The sequence below is a fragment of the Zalophus californianus genome, chromosome 5 (genome assembly GCF_009762305.2).
Source record: "Zalophus californianus isolate mZalCal1 chromosome 5, mZalCal1.pri.v2, whole genome shotgun sequence".
Taxonomy (NCBI): Eukaryota; Metazoa; Chordata; class Mammalia; order Carnivora; family Otariidae; genus Zalophus; species Zalophus californianus.
Genome location: NC_045599.1, coordinates 6,104,515 through 6,120,175, shown reverse-complemented (window position 1 = coordinate 6,120,175; position 15,661 = coordinate 6,104,515). Strand labels below are relative to the sequence as shown.

Sequence of the window (15,661 nt, the reverse complement as noted above, 5' to 3'; positions counted from 1 at the left end):
ATTTTTTTAAAAAATGCAAAAGGTCCTTAAACATATCCAATCCTTTGTCTAAGGAGGGAACTACAAATTAGAAATGGCATCTACACTAAGATATCATTTATCCCCTATTAGATTGGGGGAGATTGCAAGTTTGACATTCTGTGGGTGAAACTGTAGAAATATAGAGTTTGTCAGATAACGTTGGTGAGTACACAGTGCATACAGATTAGGCCATCCCTATGAAAACACACCTTTAGACTTTGCCCCAGTGATCCCACTTTGAAGAATCTGGGCCATAAAAACTGAGGGTAGACTGGTGGTTAGCAGGGGATGGAAAGTGGAGGAAATGTGCTTTTGATCTTCCAGTTAGAAGATGAATGTATAGCATGGTGACTATAGTTTATAACACTCTTTTATACTCCACAATAAAAATACTTGAAATTGCTAAGAAAGTAGATCCTAAGCATTTTTACACACACACACACACACACACACACACACACACACACACACACAGAGTAAATATGTGAAGTGAGGTGATGGACGTATTAATTAACTTGATTGTGGTAATCATTCCACTGCATGTACATATATATCAAATCATCACATTGTACACTTTAAATATATATGATTTGTTTGCCAATTTTACCTAAATAAAGCTGGGGGGGGAGGAATAATAAAGCTGGAAAAATTACAAAAAGATATATGTTAAAAGTTATTAATTATAGCACTATTTGAAATGGTAAAACACAAAATTCAAATGTTCTTCAGTAGAAAATGTTACAGCCACAAAATAGATGACTTGACAACTCTACAAAGGAGTGAGTAATATCCTATATATTGCTATGCTTTCATCTCCAGGATATATTGTTCAATGCAAAAAGTAAGATGGAGAAGTCTATGTATATTATGTTAGTGATGATCTAAGACAATGTAAAGTAAGAATTATATATTTGCACATATTCTTAAATTAAATATGAGACAACTTCAGTGATAAAATTCAATTATGTATTGGGGAAGTGATGGTATTGGGTGGAGAGGCAGTGTAAAGGCTAGATTTTACTTAATGCAATTTATTTTACACTGGAACATGCAAATGTTTTACAAAGCTGTATAACTGTATAATTAAACAAGAAGACCCAACATTTATAAAAATACAAAGCAAATCAAAACAAATTAATCTAAGCTTTGTTCATATAAGAAAACAATTTATTTCAAGATTTTATTTATTATTTTTAAAATTCCACTGTAATTAACATACAATGTTATATTAGTTTTGGTATACAGTGGTGATTCAACACTTCTGATCATTTCTTGATGCTCACCACAATAAGTGTACTCTTTAATCTCCATCAACTTTTTCACCCCCTGCCCTCCCCTCCTCCCCTCCAGTAACCATCTGTTTGTTCTTCCTAGTTAAGAGTCTTTTTCTCCTTTTGCATCTCTTTTTACCCCCATGATCATTTGTTTTGTTTCTTAAGTTCCATATATGAGTGAAATCATATGGTACTTGTTTTCCTTTGACTTATTTTGCTTAGCATAATACTCTCTAACTCCATCCACATTATTGTAAATGGCAGGATTTCATTCTTTTCATGGTTGAGTAATATTCCATTGTATATACATACCATCTCTTCTTTATCCATTCATGCGGACATGTGGGTTCTTGCCATAATGTGGCTATTGTTGATAATGCTGCTATAAACATTGGGGTGCATGCGCTCCTTTGAATCAGTATGTTTGTATCCTTTGGGTAAATACCTAGTAGGGCAATTGCTGGGTTGTAGGGTAGTTCTATTTTTAACTTTTTGAGGAACCTCCATAGTGTTTTCCAGAGTGGCTGCACCAGTTTGCATTCTCACCAATGGTGTAAGAGGGTTCTCCTTTCTCCACATCCTCACCAACACCTGTCGTTTCTTCTGTTCTTGATTTTAGCCATTCTGACAGGAGTGAGGTGATAACTCATTGTAGTTTTGATTTGCATTTCCCTTGCCCATCCCTTCCATTTGCAATATGCAGTTGTCTTTAGGTCTAAAATGAGTCTCTTGTTGGCATCATATAGATTTTTTTTTAATCCATTCTGACACCCTATTTCTTTTGATTGGAGCATGTAGTCCACTTACATTCAAAATAATTATTTTTGATACATATTTCATGCCACATTATTACTTGTTTTGTCATTGTTGTTGGAGATTTTCTCTGATCTTTTATGGTCTTTGTCACTTTTGGTCCTTCTTTCCCAAAGAATACCCTTTAATATTTCTTGCAAGGCTGGTTCACTGGTCACAGACTCCTTTAGTTTTTGTTTGTCTGGGAAATGCTTTCTCTCTCCTTCTATCCTGAGCGATAGCCTTGCTGCATAGAATATCCTTGGCTGCAGATTTTTCCCATTCGGCACATTCAATATAGTCTGCCACTCACATCTGGCTTGATGAGTTTCTCTTGAGAGATCTGCAGCTAACATTATCCATCTTCCATTGTAAATAAGGATTTCTTTAGTCTTGTTGCTTCTAGGATTTTTTTCTTTATCTCTATATTTTACAAATTTAATTATAATATATCTTGGTGTTGGCCTGCTTCTGTTAATTTTGATGGGAGTTCTCTGTGCCTCCTGGATTTGGATGTCTGTTTCCTTCCCCAGATTAGGAACATTTTCAGCCATTATTTCTTCATGATAATTTTCTGCCCCGTTTTCTCTCTTCTACTTCTGGGACTCCTATAATATGAATGTTATTATAATTGAAGGAGTCACTGAGTTCCCGAAGTCTATTCTTGTGTTTCATAATTCTTCTTACTCCCTTGTTCAGCTTCATTATTTTCTACTATTTTGTCCTCTATATCACTTATTCATTCCTCTGTTTCCTCCAGCCTTCTGTTCATTGCATCAAAGCCTGTTTACAATCTCATTTATAGCATTCTTCATTTCTGATTGGATCTTTCTTAAATATTTTATCTCTATGGTAAGGGTGATGTCTTCAATTATTTTCTCAAGCCCAGTGAGTATGCTGATGATTATTAGTTTAAATTCTCTATCAGGCATGTTATTTATATCTGTTTTGCTTAGATCTCTGCTATGGCCTTATCTTGTTCTTTCATTTGAGATAAATTCCCCCATCTTGACATCTTCTTTAACTCTCTGCCTTCTTTTTTTGTGTGTTAGAAAAGCCAGTTTTGTTTCCTGTTCCTGAAAGTAAAGGCTTTATGAAGAACAGGTCATGTAATGTTTGGGTCATTGTGCTCCAAAGAATGAGTCTCGTGTGTGCTGAGTGCACTCCGCTGTTGTGCTTTGGCTGCACAATCCTTCAGGCCAATTGTCTACAGACCCTCCTTCCTTGAATATTTGAAGTAGCCTTCTTTCTATGTTAGTTGTGAAGTTTGCTCTGTCAGTCTTCAGACTGATTTCTGGAGTATTAAGGAAGACTTGATAGTTATCTACTTGTGTTCCTGGGAAGAGACAAGCCTAGGGTCTTCCGACACTTCTTTCATCTTCTGAGGCTCAAATGGTCCATCTTTTTAAAACTATTTTTTCCTTCTGGAAGATTCTGATTTTCCAAGCCTTATACAGTCCCCCCCCCCCAAGTTCTCAAATTTCATATTTCCAAGAGATTTTTGTTGTTGTTCTCTGAATGTTCCTTATGTATGGCCTCTGATTTTTGTGCATTTAATTTTCAACCACCTAGTATTTACTGAGAGGCTACTATGTGCCAGACAATGATCTAGGTGTGGGCATAGTGTAGTAGTTTCTTATCTCTCTGACACTAATGAAAGGTTTGTTTTCCTCCTGCTCCCTCGTTTGCCTGATACCTCTGAGTTGCAACAGCCTTCCAGTCTGAGTTGCTGCCATCACTGTTAGGGGGTTTAATCAGAGGCTGTGATCCTTGACTGTCCTTTCCTATATATACACAAAAACCTATCCCATGTAAATAGTCACACATGCACACACACACACACACACACACACACACACACACACACACACACCAGGGGAGAAGACAACAGAAAGAAAATGAGGGAAACCAGGAAGCAGTTGAGTGAGTGGTAAGGGTTTTAGTTGACCCAAGAAATCAAAACCCTAAGGTGACGACGAGGCAGACCCATTTGTTCTTCAGTTCCACAAGCTGTTCTTGAAGCCTGTTCTGGGCTGAATTGTGTCCCCTACTACCACCCCAAATCCTATGATGAAGTCCTAACCCCCAATACCTATGAAGTAAATATATGTGGAGACAAGGTCTTCAAAGAGGCAATGATGTTAAATGAGACATTTAGGGTGGTCCCTAATCCAATACGACTCCTTATAAGCAGAGGAAAATTGGATACAGACAAGCAGGCACACAGGGAAAGACCATGTGGACACAGGAAGAAGGTGAAGGGGCTCTCTGCAAACCAAGGAGAGAGGCCTCAGAAGAAACCAACCCTGAAAACACCTTGATCTAGGACTTCTAGCCCCAGAGCTGTGAGAAAATCAACTTCTGTTGTTTAAGCCACCCAGACTGGGATTTTGCTATTGGCAGCCTGAGCAGACAAAGCTCTTGCAACAGAAATAATACTGACTAAAGCACTAACGCTGGCGACTGGTGATCAGGCCGAGGTGAACCCATTTGCAAGTGTGAAACTAGCTAGTTGCATGTCTAGACAGGCATACAAGCATTTCTGAAGCCAGTTGAAGAAGGAGGTAAGGAACTGCCAGTGTTAGTGCTGCTTATAACAGAAGGAGGGCCGTTGTCATCACTCCCTGCCCCTTTGGAGCTGACCTCAGGAAGGAGGCTGCTCTGCTTGAAGCAGGCCTCTGGCCCCAGAGACTTGAGAGGACATCTCACATCAGTTCTTAGGGATCTGTATGGAACAACTGTAAAGTCTCAGACCCCTAAGTGTACCTGAAACCCTTGACTGAGTCCAACCTGCAGTCAGCAGGTGTGAAAGTCTATACCTAGGTGGGCAGGAAAACTGCCCTCTTGTGCTTCCAGGAGTCACAGAACCAAAAAACACTGATGCATGAGGAGTCTTTGAATACCATCATCCTCCAGTTCCTTATTTTATGCATGAGGAATGAGGTCAGGGGTGATGTTATGACTGGCCTGGTCAGTGGAGGAGCTGAGCTGGAGTCTGGTCCTAGAGGAAAGAGAGTAAGAGACAGCTGCTGTGGGGTATCCAGGTGGTCTCTAGGTCCTGCATTAATTGGTAGATTGATCATTGGGAGAACACGGAAGGAGATAAGCTCCATCTGAACTCCCATTTCTCCTCCACAGCCAGGCTAGCCCTCATTTTAATTAAGGAGTTTCTTTAATTAGAACTCCTGGGATACTCTCTTTCTTTCCTTGAAGTATTGTTGAAACACAATGTTGCATTAGTTTCAGGTGTACAACAAGATGAATCCACAACTCTGTATGCTCTGCTGTGCTCACCACAAGTGTAGCTACCAACTGTCACCATAAACCACTACTACAATCTCATTGACCATATTCCCTACACTGCACCTGCTATTATTCCTGGGACAGTCTTTACCTGAGAGACAAGTTCCTCCCCTACACAGCAGAGTTTGCTTTGGGTAATCTCATTCTAAATGTTTTGCCTACAATTCCATTGTCTCCTTCTTCCCACTGGCCTCTGAGAATACCGAGGGCAGGAGACATTTCCACAGCCACCACCTTCCCTACTGTGAAGGTGCTGAGGGCCACAGTCACAAGCTGGTTTATGAAATGAAGGCAAATGTGGTGGTCTGAAAGGAAGTTCTACCCAGACCTTAGTGAGGTTAGGAAACATTTCTACTTCACCAGCCAGGACACCCATCTTGCAACCAGACAGCCTGAGTTTCTTGGTCTCTGATTTTTGGTACTAGAAGCACAGTACCAACTTTTGTGGGCTTCTTGAGCCATTTAAATTCCTTCTCCAGCACATTCATTTTCCTATCACTGACCTCATGGGACTATTCACCGTATGTTTAAATTTGAAAATGCACTCAATATGAAGTGATGTCATGTTTTTTGGGTAGTCACCTTTTTGATCTTCTCAAGTTGGCAGAAAGCAAAAGGCAGAAAGTGTCTTTTATAGTCCCTGAGCCACAAAATATCTCTCTGGTCAAATCTGGTGAGAGGAGCCATTGTCAGGGAAGTCTGCATTCACCATGCTCCCAGGGGAAGGTCTGGGACCTGAACCCAGCCCTGTGGCCTCAGTGCTCAGAGCACACTCAAGGTCTCAGTGGGCCACTCTGGCTCTGTCACACACTGGAACCCAACCAGTGTTGTGCAGTGATGGTGAAAGAATGAGGGTAGAGCCTCCGTGGGAGGTTGGGTGGAGGCCAGCCGGGTGCCTCTTGGGCTCATGCACCCAGGTAAGCAGCTCACCTGGGCTGACCGTAATGCTAGCTGGAAGAGAAGGAGAATTTTCAAGGCTTCAGTGACAAAGGAATGGGGAGTTAACTCTTTGGAGTCCTCTTCAAACTTGAGGAGGATACTTATAATTAAACAAGCTGAGGCATTGGATTGGAATAAAAATCTACTGAGAATCAGACTCTATTCTGGAAATTACTCCTAGTTTCAGGAGGTTGGTTTGCTAGGGTTGCCATAACAAAATACCATGGACTGGGAAACTTAAACAACAGAAATTTATTTTCTCACTCTTCTGGAAGCTGGACATCTTAGATAAATCTGCCTGTAGGTTTTGCTTCTCCTGAAGCCACCCTCCTGTGCTTGCAGATGGCCCCTTTCTCTTGTGTCCTCACATGGACTTTCTCTGTGTGTACACCCCTGGTGTCTCTTCTGTTTCTTCTAAGGAGATCAGTTCCATGAGTCTAGGCTCCACCCATCTGAGCTCAGTTAACTTTCAATGCCTCCTTAAAGAACCTCTTACAATACGGTCACAATGGGGTTTACAGCTTCAACACAGGAACTTGTGGGTATAGACTTCAGTCCAGAATGAACCCTAAGTCTAAAAAAAATGTTTAGTAACAGTAGTCTTTGTGTAGTGTTAGAGTTGCCCAAAGAATGTTGTGTGCATGTCTGAGAACCCCAGTACCCCTGGTGAAGTCCATCAGAGGAAGACCAGGAGGATGAGCCAGGAGATCCTGAGGAGCTTAAAGGACATGGCTCAGGAAGTTGCTTCAGATGCAGATGTGGTTTGACACCATTAACCTTCTCAAGAGAGAAATGGGTGGTCACAGGCACCAAGTTACAAGAATGGTCTACATTTGAGATAGAAGGGTATGAGGTCCTTCTCAACTGGCCAATAGTGATAGAAATACAGAAAATATCTGAGATATGGGAGATTTCAGGCTTTTTTAGGAGACAATGATTTGTCTTCCTTTTGTGCAATGTATAAGAATCTGTATGTTATGACCCAGCAATTCCACACCTAGTTCTAGAGAAAGTTTGCCACAGGTATACCAGTGACATGTGTTAAGTTTTTAGTAGAACTGTGTTGAAGAGAAAAAAACAACTGTAAAGAGCCCCAAACTCAATTTTCCATTGACAGGGAATAGATTATATGTGGTATCTTGGCAAAATGGAAAACACATGCAAGAGAAACAATGTAAATGAAAAGCAGCTTACAGAGGATGGTACACAAAATAATTTTATTTTTCTAAAGCACCCAAACAAGCAAAACTAAAAGATATAATGTCCAAGGAAACACACATCTATGGCAATAACTAAAGAAATTAAAAAGAAAAAAACATTAAACTCCAAATTCAAAAGATCTGCACAGATGCAGAGAGGCAGGATTTGGGGTGAAGCTTGTGGGAATAGCCAATGATTTAAGTAATATTCCAGTTCCTAATTTGGGAGTTGAGTTCACAGGTATTTACATTTATATCTTACTTTATTCATTGTATGTATGTGTGTAATATCATATATATCCTACTGTAGCTATATCATATATATCATATATATAATATATATATCCTACATTATTACACTCAGAACACATAACAAAGGACAATGCCAAAGGTGAAGAATGATGTCAGCAGCCATTATCTTTTCCTTTTTCTTTTTTTTTAAGATTTTATTTATTTATTTGAGAGAGAGAGAGTGAGAGATAGAGAGCACAAGAGGGAAGAGGGTCACAGAGAGAGAAGCAGACTCCCTGCTGAGCAGGGAGCCCGATGTGGGACTCGATCCCGGGACTCCAGGATCATGACCTGAGCCAAAGGCAGTCGCTTAACCAACTGAGCCACCCAGGTGCCCGCCATTATCTTTTTCAATAGACTCTATTTTAGAGCAGCTTCAGTGTTACAGGAAATTGAGCAGGAGGTACAAAGGGTTCCCATGTACCACCTGCCCTCACATAAGTACAGCCTCCCCACAGTCACCATCCTGCAATTCATGAACCCAAACTGATCTTTCTCCCTCCTTGTTCATAGTTTACATTGGGCTCCCTCTTGGTGTTGTATATTATATGGGTTTTGACAAAAGTATAATTTGTCCACTACTGATCCACCATTATCATATCACACAGAGTGGTTTGACTGCTCTAAACAACCTCTATGCTCCACTGACTTATCCCTCCCTCCCTGAACCCTTGGGAACCACTGATCTTTTTCCCATCTCTACAGTTTTGCCTTTTTTGGAATGTTACACAGTTGGAATCGTGCAGTATATAGCCTTTCCAAATTGGTTTCTCTCACTTGGTAATATACATTTCAGTTTCCTCCATGTCTTTTCATGTCAGCTGTCATTTAAGGACTCTTCTGAATGCTGAGTGGTGAGTGGAAGTGCTCCAGGTCACTAGTCCCTGGTGACACTTCTGAACCCCAGGGATGAAGAGTTCCTACAATTTTCCATGGAGACAATCAGGTGACCATCCAAAGAATGGAATGGAATTGGCACTGGGCTTTTTACTGGCAACATAGCATGCTAGGAGGAGATAGATCTTCAGAGTTCTAAGAGAAAATGATGTTGTATCCAGAATCTTATACTCTATTTATTAAAAGTGAAAAAAACCACAAAATGAAGGCATTAATTGGAAATGCAAAGACTCAGAAAGTTTACCTCCCAGGGAACTTTTTTTCCCCTCACTTTGATAATGGACCTAATGTAAGTGAACAGGGAATCCAAGAAACACCAGCACCACAAGGTAATGGATGGATATGAGTGAGGCCTGTGCTCCAGGCTGGGAGAGCAACTAGTCCAAGTGAGAATAGGAATTAGAGGAGTTGCATAGGACACTTCAGGGAGAAAGGATTTTCTGGAGTATTGTCGCCGTTACTGAGCAGAGTCATCTGAGGGATAAGGGAATAGCATAGTATATTATTATGATAAAATCACACTGTGCCACTTCCTCATCCCCTTCTTACTTTTCTCCCAGATTTGTTTAATTATCTTATGCCTTCAGTTACAAAGATTTGGTGGCCAAAATTTTACACATCGGTCCCATTCAGATATGTCCAACAAATTCAGATTGGATTCCAAACTGGGTGTGATCTTCCTTGGTAAATAGAGTAAGGTCATGTGATTGATGGAGAATGTTGCAGGGAAGGATGGTTGCTCTTGTGAGGAATGAATGACTCCCACAGTGGTGAGAGCCAGGTTATGTTACTCTTGGTGTGGAGAGTGAGCTTTCAAACACCATTGGAAAAAAATCTGTCATAAAAAACAATTTTTATTATGTATATACCCAGTAAGGGGAAAAATCTAGAACTAGGGTCTGAAATGGTTTCCAATTAGGAGAATTTCCATGGAGTCTATATAGGTTGGGTTAACAGTGAAGTCATAGGCAGTGGGTTAGTTTCCTCAATGTTGATGATCAAATTAAGTTTCCTTCAACCAACGCAGGAGATAACTTTGGCAAAGAACACAACATAGAAGGTAACTTTAAGTGAACAAACATATCTTTATAGGAAACATAATCTAACAGGTACTACTTCCTATGAGAAGCCCACCACGAGCATGTGCATGTGAAGAGCATGAGCTCTTGGAGGGGGCAGAGGGTCAGTTTTACTACTTACAATAGTCAGATTTGCTTATACATTCAACAGTTTTCTATTCCCAGTAACAATGGCACTTGTGTCCATATCCTGTATCCTTTTTTCTATATAAATGTTTTTGTGCAATTGCTGAGGGGAGGTATAAGGGCAGAGCTTTGCAGGATACCATATCTTGGATCTTGGATACTGGCCTTGGATACTTTTCAAATAATAGCTAAATACACATTCTCCATCTTATTTCCCCAAAGGGAACATCCCAAAGGATGTTCTCCCCTCTGTATCCAGACATGCCTCTATGAGTCCAGAGGTGAGAAGTGAAGGAACATAAGAAACCAAGAGGGCTTGGAGAAAGGATGTTAATGTTAAGTGATAAGGGGACATCAGAATGAGACTGTATGTCACAGAGCAAATCTTTTCATCTACATTTGGATCTAGGCTCATTTAGTAAATTATAAGAATTAAAACATATTTTAGAGTTTCCTGACATGGGTTCAAAATGAGCAAATCAGCTCATTTGCCTTGAGGAACTTAGAACTGATGAAAGTGGAAATATTAAGCTTCATTGAAAATTCAGAAAGGGGACAGTGTGAAGATAGGACCCCAGATGTCCTGACTTCCCTCCAGAATAAGCCTGATGGCATCAACTGTTTAGATGATGGACTCTGTCAGGATTTTATTCACAATGGTCCTGGTGTCATTGGCAACTATTTCAAGGAAGTGTGTTTGTTTCCACACTCTCAGGCAGTTGATAACAGTATCACCTAAGAGTGGGATGTAGCTCAGAATTGAATATAAGTAAGAGGCTGTATTACAATTCATGCAAGATAATGCTCAGTCCCCAATGAGGACAGTGTGCAGATCTTGAGACTTCATAATGGCCTTGTACTTCTCCATGGGGTTCCCAATACTCTGGGCCACCTGCTGGACTTATCATCCACACCAAAGAACAAGTGATAGGCAATCAGACACTCCCCCAGATCATCTGCATTCTGGATGCCAAGGATGTCCTGGAAAGACTTTGAAGCTATTTGCCCCTGCAAAGAAGTCACTTTGTCATCAATGACCTTCTCACAGGTGTCAGACAGGTTCTTTAGGGTACGATGGTACCTGATATCAGAGACATCCCTGTGCAAGGTGTCCCTAAGCTCTGGGAAGTCATGCAATAAGGGGTCAAAGCTGGAGACCAGGAATATAATGGGTTCACACATTCCCTCCTTCTGGAGTTTCCCAAATATTCTTCCAGATAGTCTGCAGGAGTCGTTCCTCTGAGAGGACACGTGTACTGAGGTCTCTGTCCAGCTTGGTCCAGACAATGTAGAACCTCTTTCGCTGTCCCTGGATGGCTTTGGCAAGCTTCACAAGATTCATGCTGAACTGTTCCGATGCAATGATGATGAAGAGGTCATACTGGATAAACTGTATCTTCTCCAGATAGTTCTCTAGGTTTTCAGTGACAGCCCCTGTTCTGGGTAGGTCCCATAGCTCCATGTTGGGAAAATGAGAGGATGAGTAGCAAGAAGGAATCCGGGTGGTCCTTACCACCCCAGTGGGAGCCAAGTCCTCCTCTTCATGTCCAATTCCTCTCAGTGCATTGATGAAGGAAGACATGCCATTGCCAGAGTCCCCAGTGACAGTAATTCTCACTGGGGCACTGGATGCGGTCTCCAGGGTCTCCCTGACCACAGAGACTACCCCCAGCAACTTCCCTTCTCCCAGTGCCTTTTCAATGCTTGTGGCAGTTGCCTTAGGTAAGACTGTCCATCCTGTATTGTGTTGCACAGTAGGGGTGAAGAATGTGGGCAATGGGGTGTGAAGGGACTGGTTGGGCTGTGTCATGTCTCTGATCAGTGGAGAGACCTGCAGAAATAGTAAGAGCAGGAGAGTTAGGAGGGTCAAGTGCACAGGGCAGCAGAGGATCATCAGATTTGTTATACCAAACTGAGGGTATCAGATCAACTCCGAACTCACTGCAAAGGTATATAGATTAAAAACAGCAAACCTAATTATATAAGGCAATTAATAAAAAAAGCAAAGAAACACATTGACAACAATACAATAGTGGGGGACTTTAACACCCCCCCTGACTGAAATGGACAGATCATCTAAGCAAAAGATCAACAAGGAAATAAAGACTTTAAATGACACACTGGACCAAATGGACTTCACAGACATATTCAGAACATTCCATCCCAAAGCAACAGAATACACATTCTTCTCTAGTGCCCATGGAACATTCTCCAGAATAGATCCTAGGTCACAAATCAGGTCTCAACCGGTACTAAAAGATTGGGATAATTCCCTGCATATTTTCAGACCACAATGTTTTGAAACTGAACTCAATCACAAGAGGAGTGTCAGAAAGAACTCAAATACATGGAGGCTAAAGAGCAACCTACTAAAAGAAAGAGTTGGTCAACCAGGAAATTAAAGAAGAATTAAAAAAATTCATGGAAACCAATGAAAATGAAAACACAACTGTTCAAAATCTTTCAGATACAGCAAAGGCAGTCCTAAAAGGAAAGTATATAACAATACAAGCCCTTCTCAAGAAACAAGAAAGGTCTCAAATACACAATCTAACCCTACACCTAAAGGAGCTAGAGAACAAACAGCAAATAAAACTTACACCCAGCAGGAGAAGAGAAATAATCAAGATCAGAGCAGAAATCAATGAAATAGAAACCAAAAGAACAGTAGAACAGATCAACGAAACTAGGAGCTGGTTCTTTGAAAGAATTAACAAGATTGAGAAACCCCTGGCCAGACTTATCAAAAAGAAAAGAGAAATGACCCAAATCAACAAAATCATGAATGAAAGAGGAGAGATCCCAAGCAACACCAAAGAAATACAAACAATTATAAGAACATATTATGAGCAACTCTATGCCAGCAAATTAGATAACCTGGAAGAAATGGATGCATTCCTAGAGATGGATCAACTACCAAAACTGAACCAGGAAGAAATAGAAAACCAGAACAGACCTATAACCACTAAGGAAATTGAAGCAGTCATCAAAAATCTCCCAAGAAACAAAAGCCCAGGGCCAGATGGCTTCCCAGGGGAATTCTACCAAACATTTCAAGAAGAATTAATACCTATTCTCCTGAAACTGTTCCAAAAAATAGAAATGGAAGGGAAACTTCCAAACTCATTTTATGAGGCCAGCATTACCTTGATCCCAAAACCAGACAAAGACCCCATCAAAAAGGAGAATTACAGACCAATATCCTTGATGAACATGGATGCAAAAATTCTCACCAAAATACTAGCCAATAGGATCCAACAGTACATTAAAAGGATTATTCACCACGACCAAGTGGGATTTATCCCTGGGCTGCAAGTTTGGTTCAACATCCGCAAATCAATCAACGTGATACAATACACTAACAAAAGAAAGAACAAGAATCATATGATCCTCTCCATAGATGCAGAAAAAGCATTTGACAAAGTACAGCATCCTTTCTTGGTCAAAACTCTTCAGAGTATAGGGATAGAGGGTACATACCTCAATATCATAAAAGCCATCTATGAAAAACCTACAGCGAATATCATTCTCAATGGGGAAAAGCTGAGAGCTTTTCCCCTAAGGTCAGGAACGTGGCAGGGATGTCCACTATCACCACTGCTATTCAACATAGTATTAGAAGTCCTAGCCATTTCAATCAGACAACAAAAAGAAATCAAAGGCATCCAAATCGGCAAAGAGGAAGTCAAACTCTCACTCTTTGCAGATGATATGATATTTTATGTGGAAAACCCAAAAGACTCCACACCAAAACTCCTAGAACTCATACAGGAATTCAGTCAAGTGGCAGGATATAAAATCAATGCACAGAAATCACTGGCATTCCTATACACCAACAACAAGCCAGAAGAGAGACAAATTAAGGAGTCGATCCCATTTACAATTGCACCCAAAACCATAAGATACCTAGGAATAAATTTAACCAAAGAGGCAAAGGATCTGTACTCAGAAAACTATAAAATACTCATGAAAGAAATTGAGGAAGACACAAAGAAATGGAAAAACGTTCCATGCTCATGGATTGGAAGAACAAACACTGTGAAGATGTCAATGCTACCTAGAGCAATCTATACATTCAATGCAATCTCCATCAAAATACCATCCACTTTTTTCAAAGAAATGGAACAAATAATCCTAAAATTTGTATGGAACCAGAAAAGACCCCGAATAGCCAGAGGAATGTTGAAAAAGAAAAGGAGAGCTGGCGGCATCACAATTCCAGACTTCCAGCTCTATTACAAAGCTGTCATCATCAAGACAGTATGGTACTGGCACAAAAACAGCCACATAGATCAATGGAACAGAATAGGGAGCCCAGAAATGGACCCTCAACTAATCTTTGACAAAGCAGGAAAGAATGTCCAATGGAAAAAAGACAGTCTCTTCAACAAATGATGTTGGGAAAATTGGACAGCCGCATGCAGAAGAATGAAACTGGACCATTTCCTTACACCACACACAAAAATAGACTCCAAATGGTCAAAAGACCTAAACGTGAGACAAGAATCCATCAAAATCCTAAAGGAGAACACAGGCAGCAATCTCTTCGACCTCAGCCACAGCAACTTCTTCCTAGAAACATAGCCAAAGGCAAGGGAAGCAAGGGCAAAAATGAACTATTGGGACTTCATCAAGATAAAAAGCTTTTGCACAGCAAAAGAAACAGTCAACAAAACCAAAAGACAACTGACAGAATGGGAGAAAATATTTACAAATGACATATCAGATCAAAGGCTAGCATCCAAAATCTATAAAGAACTTATCAAACTCAACACCCCAAGAACAAATGATGCAATCACGAAATGGGCAGAAGACATGAACAGACATTTTTCCAAAGAAGACATCCAAATGGCCAACAGACACATGAAAAAGTGCTCAACATCGCTTGGCATCAGGGAAATCCAAATCAAAACCTCAGTGAGATACCACCTCACACCAGTCAGAATGGCTAAAATTAACAAGTCAGGAAAGGACAGTTGTTGGTGGGGATGTGGAGAAAGGAGAACCCTCCTACACTGTTGGTGGAAATGCAAGTTGGTGCAACCACTCTGGACAACAGTGTGGAAGTTCCGCAAACAGTTGAAAATAGAGCTACCATATGATCCATCAATTGCACTACTGGGTATTTACCACAAAGATACAAATGTAGGGATCCGAAGGGGTACGTGCACCCCAATGTTTATAGCAACAATGTCCACAATAGCCAAAAGGTGGAAAGAGACAAGATGTCCATCGACAGATGAATGGATAAAGAAGAAGTGGTATATATACACAATGGAATATTATGCAGCCATCAAAAGGAATGAGATCTTGCCATTTGCAACGACATGGATGGAACTGGAGGGTGTTATGCTCAGTGAAATAAGTCAATCAGAGAAAGACATGTATCATATGACCTCACTGATACAAGGTATTCTTAATCTCAGGAAACAAACTGAGGTTTGCTGGAGTGCTGCGGGGGTGGGAGGGATGGGGTGGCTGGGTGATAGACATTGGGTATGTGCTATGTGCTATGGCGAGTGCTGTGAATTGTGCAAGACTGTTGAATCACAGATCTGTACCTCTGAAACAAATAATGCAATATATGTTAGGAAAAAAAAAGAAGAAGATAGCAGGAGGAGAAGAATGAAGGGGGGAAATCGGAGGGGGATACGAATCATGAGAGATGATGGACTCTGCAAAACAAACTGAGGGTTCTAGAGGGGAGGGGGTGGGGGGATGGGTTAACCTGGTGATGGGT

The 15,661-nt window shown here is 40.7% G+C and overlaps 1 pseudogene; it reads right to left on the bottom strand.

The window, feature by feature from the left end:
• Positions 1-10,543: 10,543 nt before the first annotated feature.
• On the bottom strand, positions 10,544-11,731 carry LOC113929372 (annotated as a pseudogene).
• Between the last annotated feature and the right edge of the window lie 3,930 nt (positions 11,732-15,661).